This window comes from Oratosquilla oratoria, chromosome 1, assembly GCF_046742065.1.
Source record: "Oratosquilla oratoria isolate Oo_2021 chromosome 1, ASM4674206v1, whole genome shotgun sequence".
In the NCBI taxonomy this organism is placed as follows: domain Eukaryota; kingdom Metazoa; phylum Arthropoda; class Malacostraca; order Stomatopoda; family Squillidae; genus Oratosquilla; species Oratosquilla oratoria.
This window is the reverse complement of record NC_134777.1, coordinates 126,018,862-126,026,361: the sequence shown is the minus strand read 5'-3', so window position 1 is coordinate 126,026,361 and position 7,500 is coordinate 126,018,862. Positions and strand designations below refer to the sequence as shown.

At 36.4% G+C, this 7,500-nt stretch overlaps 1 protein-coding gene across 1 annotated transcript in view; it reads right to left on the bottom strand.

Moving 5' to 3' along the window:
* LOC143026514 (uncharacterized) overlaps nt 1–332 on the bottom strand; it is a 50,642-nt gene extending 50,310 nt beyond the window's left edge. The window contains exon 1 of the mRNA XM_076187049.1: nt 290–332. The gene's annotated coding sequence lies outside the window, so the exon portion shown is untranslated. The remainder of the gene's footprint in view (nt 1–289) is intronic.
* Nucleotides 333–7,500: the final 7,168 nt, after the last annotated feature.

Here is a 7,500-nt window from a genome sequence, read left to right as displayed (position 1 = left end):
ATTTTTTCAAAATTTCTCTTTTTGCTAACTCAGGTAGTAAGTATACATTTAGAATTTGCAATAACCTATCTTTGAGGGCATATTAATTTTGCTAAATATTATCATGGTTTTCTGATATGATTAATAACTTCGTGGTAGGCCACAAAACTAGCTCAGTCACCAAATTTGTTGCGAGATGAAAATTTTGTTTACCAAATTGTTGAAAGTATGATAAACTGTTGTGTTAATAATAACGGACCACTTTTGTTGCAGTACAGCTAATATTTTTGTAAATATCACAATATCTTACCTACGTGAGATTCGAGGCCGACAAACGCTTTCCTCTCTCTGGTTAGTGTTCAATCATTGGTCCTAACGGCCAGCGTATTCATGTCACCAGGAAACCTCCCACCAAAACACGCAGTGGTCCCTCGGGCAGCCAATCAGAACCCTGTAAAGCAACACCCACGCTTTCTTATTGGAGGTCGCGGCAGGGAGGCATTGCTACCGCTCGCGGGCATTCTGAACCCACGTCACCTCGTGAATCAAAATAGTATTTTATTTATATGATTTACCGTTGATTCACTATTTAATAAAGATAAAGGCATCTAACGAATATAAAGGTGGTATCTAGATGTTTAATACTATCATATTCTAGTAATGAAGAGAATATGATGTTTCCTGTTGATCAAGGAAAATGAAACATTACGTCAGGTCCCAAGCAGGGTGCAGGAAAGACTTGCATACAAATTCCCTGAAGATATACATTGAAAATGCCAGTGCCCTCTATCTATTAGGTTTCTGTTTCATAATTTGTATCTCAATGTTTCGCTTTGAAAAGTAATACTATTTCAATTAATTTGAAATATAGTTTCTGATATTACTTGGAAATCAAACGTAATCCGTGATATACCCGGTCAGCTTAAAAAAAACAAAAAACGTTGAATTTAACTAAGAACGGTAGTAAATGTAACGAATGCTATTTATGGTTGATTAAACAAGGAAGAGGCATTGCAAGTTTATTTTTAACGTCCTGGAGTGTCGGCCATGTGACTAAAATATACTTCTATTCCGTACTGGAAATATTTATTGCCTATCGTGATTAGATATAATTACAATCAACGTGGAATTTTATCATGATACAAACCAATGCAATACTAACGTTATCTTGCTTACAGCAGAACTTTTGCGAAATACCGTATAATGAGAGTGGCATGGTCTTCACCGCTACAGGCGACGTGCTCGTTGTCCGCACTTTATAAAGTCGTTGCGCCATTCTTGAATTCACCAACAGACAACTCATTCGATTTGATAATATCCAAAATTCAGAAATCCCAATATTCAGATCTATTTTATATCGAAAGTATACCTGAATATTTCATGAGCATATATGATTCTGGTATTCGAATTTTTCTAGTAATAAAAAACATACACCACGTGCACTGCATACATGCTTGTGCCCCCGCAAACTCATTTGCTGGCAGTCTGTGCATGACAGTGGTGTACACTCTCGTCTACTGATCGGCGCTTTAGGGGGAAAAGGTCAAAGGTCAAACAAGTCGCCGTTTGAAGACCCCCCCTCCCAATGCCTCACCCCCTCCCCCTCTCCTCCTCCTCCTCTCGCTGATGCTGCTTTTGCACCGTGCTTTCACAGACACCGAAACTTGACCCACTCTTTTCATCGGGTCTCAACCTGAGGTTCGTGGGTCCCCTAAGGATCCACAGATGTTCATAAGAGGGCCCACGAACCGATAACCAGTGAGGTTTAGTGGATATTTGGCGATTTATTTCAGTGTTGAGTTGGTCATCAGGAAGCTTATAAAAACAGTAGTACATAAGGATTGGATACATAGTTTGAGAACTGATGGATAATGCATTTCTATATTTAATATTTACCTGGTGATAAAACATATGTTTTTTTAAACGTAGTTGTATTAATGCAACAGCAACAACAGCAGAAAATATATTTGAATGGTTCTGATATATTGCGGGGTAAAATTGAATGTCAGGTTTAATACCACTGCGTATATCTCCAGTCATTATCCAGAAAACTCTAGTTCCAAGGTAAACTCTGGGGCATGCACACCATAAATGTTTGAAAAGTTCGAAAAGGTTCCTATAAGGATCCAAAAATGGATCCGAAAATGTTCGAAAAGTTATCAGAAAAATAGGTTCCAATCTTTTATTTGCTTCCTTAAGAGGAGAGACTTTGGGATTTGGATTAACAATATTGGAGGAATGAAGGGAGAGGGGAGATGTACTTACCCTGCGATATTGCACCACAGGAAAACATTTTATGGAGAAGGACGGAAATCAAGGTTTAGGTTGTTACGATAAGGGGACACGGATATTTTGAATGGAGTAGTGTGCTAATAATTTCATGTACACGAATTCATATACTCGGACTAAGTTTGTGATTGTATCGTACCATTATGCATATTATATTTACGTACTGCGTTGTAGCATCGCACAGTTATTGTGTATTATACTTGCGAATTGTTTGATTGGGTTTGTGTTTTTCCATTACATAATCATCATAGATTTTGTTGTATATTAATTTGATTATTTTCATTGTATTATTTAATTACAATTCCGTGTGCCTTTATAAGGAGAACCAAGTGAATCGTGTATGTTTCCCGCGCCAACTCAAGGTTTGGCGCCCCAGTTGTTACTCCGCCTCCTTACTGTACGCACGCATTTGTTATTGTGGTGCTTTGGCACATTTTGATACAATAGATGTTCGGTTGTAGTGATTTATGTGTTTTTATTTAGCTACCCTATAACAAATTGGTTCCCATAATTTTTAGTGCTTTGACATCCCTAACCCCCTTTCTTCGGTCAACTTTGTGTACGTGGTAGCCCCATGACGCTCCTTCTCCCCCTTCCCCTTTCCCCTCCTTTCCTTTCTCCTTTCTCCTTCCCCTTACCCCTTTTACTTCCCCCTCCTACCTTCCCTCCTTCCTCCTTCCCCTACTTCCTCTTATCTCTTCTTTTCCTTCCCCATTCCCCTTTCCCCTTCCCCTTCATCTTCCTCTTCATATCCCCCCTTTTTCTTCCCTACCTACCTTCCCCTCCCTCTGCCCTTCTTCCCATCCCTCCTCCTCCCTCTTCCCTTCCCCTTCACCTTCCCTTTTCATTCCCCCTCCCATCTTCCCCTCCCTCCTTCCTCTTTCCTCCTCCTCTCCTTCTCCCTTTCCTTCCTTTTTTCCCTTCCTTCTGTTCTCCCCATTCTTTACTGAAGAGTACATAGTGGCCTATGCATTTATTTATATATTCTATTTATTATTTACCTTATTATAGTTTTTATTTATTCATTTATTTATTTATCATTATTATGATTTTTTCGCATCCAACCTAGGTATGGACCAAAAGGTCTCCTGTCAGCATGCTCCGCCTTTGTAATCCTTTGTAATCTTAGTACCCCAACGGTATGGTAGGGGGCTTTATCAAGCCTCCGACTACTTCCGTCAACAGGCGCTGTTGCCATCACCAGCTGACAGCTCACTCGCGTTGCATAATCCCATGAAACTGGCGTGATCGTTGTTGTCACAGGTGGTCAGTCTCGACGAACCATCTGGCTGTCGAAGGGGCACCATACACCTGAATAAAATCATATGGCATTCGCCAGAATAAAAAAGAAAAAGAAAAAGAAAAGAAAACGAAGTTCTTGGTTACGGAAAGGATTTTATATGGCTGATTGTTATTATTATTATTATTATTATTATTATTATTATTATTATTATTATTATTATTATTATTATTATTATTATTATTATTATTATTATTATTATTATTATTATTATTATTATTATTATTATTATTATTATTATTATTATTATTATTATTATTATTATTATTATTATTATTGTTTTTATTATTATTATTATTATTATTATCATTATTATTATTATTATTATTATTATTATTATTATTATCATTATTATTATTATTATTATTTCTGTTAGAACTACTATTATTATCATAATCATTATTATTATTACTATTACTATTATTATTCTATATTTTTCTCATGAGTTAGCACATCGTCTCTCCCTCTTTTTCTTCCAACGTTTTCAATACAGATATCTTCAGCTTTTCTTTGTAAAAGATTCCCATCGTGTAGTAACCCTTCCTTAAATCTTCCTTTTTTTTTTTTGAAATTTTCAAATCTGCTATCAGGTTGTATGATGCTTTTTTAATTTTGAGTTTGCAAAACCATTTCACTTTTAGAAAAATGTCGCCGGAGTAGTCTTCAAAGACGACGATCTCGGACAAGACAAAGTGACGTCACTGAAGCTCCACCCCTTTGCTCGTGAACAGATTGCATATTTAGTTTATATTCTCGATATATGTACACGTGCTTTGTATATGCAATGTGTGTGATTCACCATGAACCACGTGTTGGACTCATGATTGACAGCTGTTACTCAGAAAAGAGCTCTGTGTGTGTTTGTGTGCGTGTTTGTGTGTGTGTGTGTGTGTGTGTGTGTGTGTGTGTGTGTGTGTGTGTGTGTGTGTGTGTGTGTGTGTGTGTGTGTGTGTGTGTGTGTGTGTGTGTGTGTGTGTTTACCTAGTTGTATTATATGGGAAGGGGAGCTATGCTCGTAGTGACCCGTCTTTGTATCTCGCAACATATAATTTGTCCTTCAATTATTGTATGGTGTTTGCACACACTGTTGTTTCGTCCAATTTGTTCAAGACATCCACCACTCTGTGTGGAAAACTATCTTTTTTTCTTCAGATCTCTTCTATAACTATAATTTTTTCTTTTCTTTTCATGTCCCCTTGTTTTTCTTTTATCCCATTTTAATAAGTCTTCTCTGCCAAGGACTTCCATGCCTTTCATGATTCTGTAAGTGGCCAACAGATCGCCTCTTTCTCTTCTTTGTTCCAGGGTTGGTATTTCTAGTTTAGACAATCTTTGCTCGTATGTCAATTTTGAACGTGTTGGGCCCGTCTTTGTCGTTGCTGTTTGGATTCTTTTTATTTTCCTTATGTCCTTTTTTGTACTAGTTTTACCATTACCTCATCCAAGTAATTAAAAACCACCATTATTGATCTTAGCAAATTGTAGGTTTCTCCGACTATTTTGTTTATCTGCTTGTCTGGGGCCATGTCTTTGGTGATAATTAATTACTCCTAGGTGGTCCTTTTCGGAACCAACTTTCTTTACTTCCTTTACACCGATTTTATATTGTCCTGATATTCTTTTTTTTTTACTTTTTTCAAATTTCATTATACTACATTTCTTAATGTTGAAGTTCACTTCCCACTTTTGACTCTTATGTGTGTGTGTATTTACCTAGTTGTATTTTGCGGGAGAAGAGCTATGCTCGTAGTGACCCGCAGTTGTACCTTTCCGCATCCAGTTCTTTCTTAAAGTTGTGTATAGTTTTTGCACTCTGTTTTCTTTTTTAATTTATTCCATGTACGAGTATCTATCACTCTATGTGGAAAGCTATTCTTTTTCAGATCTCTTCTGTAACTGTGTACGTGCGTGCGTGTGTGTGTGTGTGTGTGTGTGTGTGTGTGTGTGTGTGTGTGTGTGTGTGTGTGTGTGTGTGTGTGTGTGTGTGTGCGCGTGCGTGCGTGTGTTCCAAACGCATACGCGTGTCTACCACTACACAAGTCCAAATATTTCTGCACCTATTGTGGACTCGCGTGTCCATCATTAGCCAACCCACCGCCCCTGCTGTTTCCGACGACCTGTGATTGTGGCCATCACAGGCAGCGTCCAATCACCTCATCAAATGATTGGGTGCCATAATAAGCGAGGACCATAGTCTTTTATGATTAACGACACTTTTGATTGGCTCTATATCTCTCTCCACGTCACTCTCTTTTGGGCTTGTTGTCAACCATGCCAACCCTCGTGAACCAACAGGATTCGAACCTGTCAATTTCCCCGTTTTATGCTTGCTGCTTTTGTCATCTGTGTGTCACGGCCTAGGTGATATAAATTATAATTGTTATTATTATCATCATCATCAGAATAGTTATTATTATTATTGTTATCATTATCATTATTATTATTATTAATATTATTATTATTATTATTATTATTATTATTATTATTATTATTATTATTATTATTATTATTATTATTATTATTATTATTATTATTATTATTATCATTATTATTATTATTATTATTATTATTATTATTATTATTATTATTATTATTATTATTATTATTATTATTATTATTATTATTATTATCATTATTATTATTATTATTATTATTATTATTATTATTGCTGTTGTTGTTATAATTAATATTATTCTTATTATCATTACTGTCATCATTATTATCAATATCCTTGGCAACTGTAATTGTTATTTCAAACTATGAGTTCTTTTCATTATCTGCACTTCATGTATATTGATTCAATGCCAATTAAACTTATTATTATTATTAGTATTATAAATTTTGACAGTGGCATCCATATCTAACCACCTCATAGAGCGGAAAAAATATTAACTACGGCAAGGTTATGTTTATGGTCGTGTGTATGTGTTGTGTCTTACGACACTGCCTCTGACCCCGGGCAGTGAGCGAGAAGTAGGGATGACCCATCATCCAAGAGGAGCCAAAATAAGAGGGAGGAGATGGATAGGGTGGAATGTGTGGAGATGAAGTGGGTGGGAGTGGTTTTTATGCCTTTGTTTTTTGGCTACCTCATATGTAAGGGGGAAAGAGCCTTTGGTATATGTATGTTTGTACGTGTGTATATATTCATATACATATATATATATATATATATATATATATATATACATATATATATATATATATATATATATATACAGATATACATACATATTGCAGAAACCACAGGGAAATTAAAGTCGGAATACTGAACGTTTTCGTCTATTACGACATCCTCAGAGTACTCTGAGGATGTCGTAATAGACGAAAACGTTCAGTATTCCGACTTTAATTTCCCTGTGGTTTCTGCAATATCTTTTCGTCACGCGTTATTGTGATTATTTTTGCAATATATATATATATATATATATATATATATATATATATATATATATATATATATATATATATATATATATATATATATATATGAGTGGATGGGTGGTGAGATAAACACAGGGAACCGTTTAGGGATTTATTCTGACGTTTCGTCCTTACCAGGACTTCTTCAGAGTACATGCACATTCGAACAATTCATCCCCTAAATACCCGCCGAATCTATCCGCGTTCCACCATGATCGACCTGACCTCTCGTCCTCCTACGCTCTGCCTCGCGAAGTATCAAGCGGCTGGCCGTCTTTGTTAATTTAATAAACCCATCGCGATGGTTGTTGTTTGGATGGGAAGCGATGTAAGCTGCTTCAGTTATTTTTCTTCTTTTCTTAGGAAGTCCTTTCTGCAGCACCTCTACTCTGTTCCAGTCTGGTAAGTGGCCGTGAGTATCTACATGAACCACTAGCGAGTTTGATACTCGGTGTGCCTTGACGTCATTCCTGTGCTCAACTGTCCGCTTCTTAATACCTCGGCTGGTT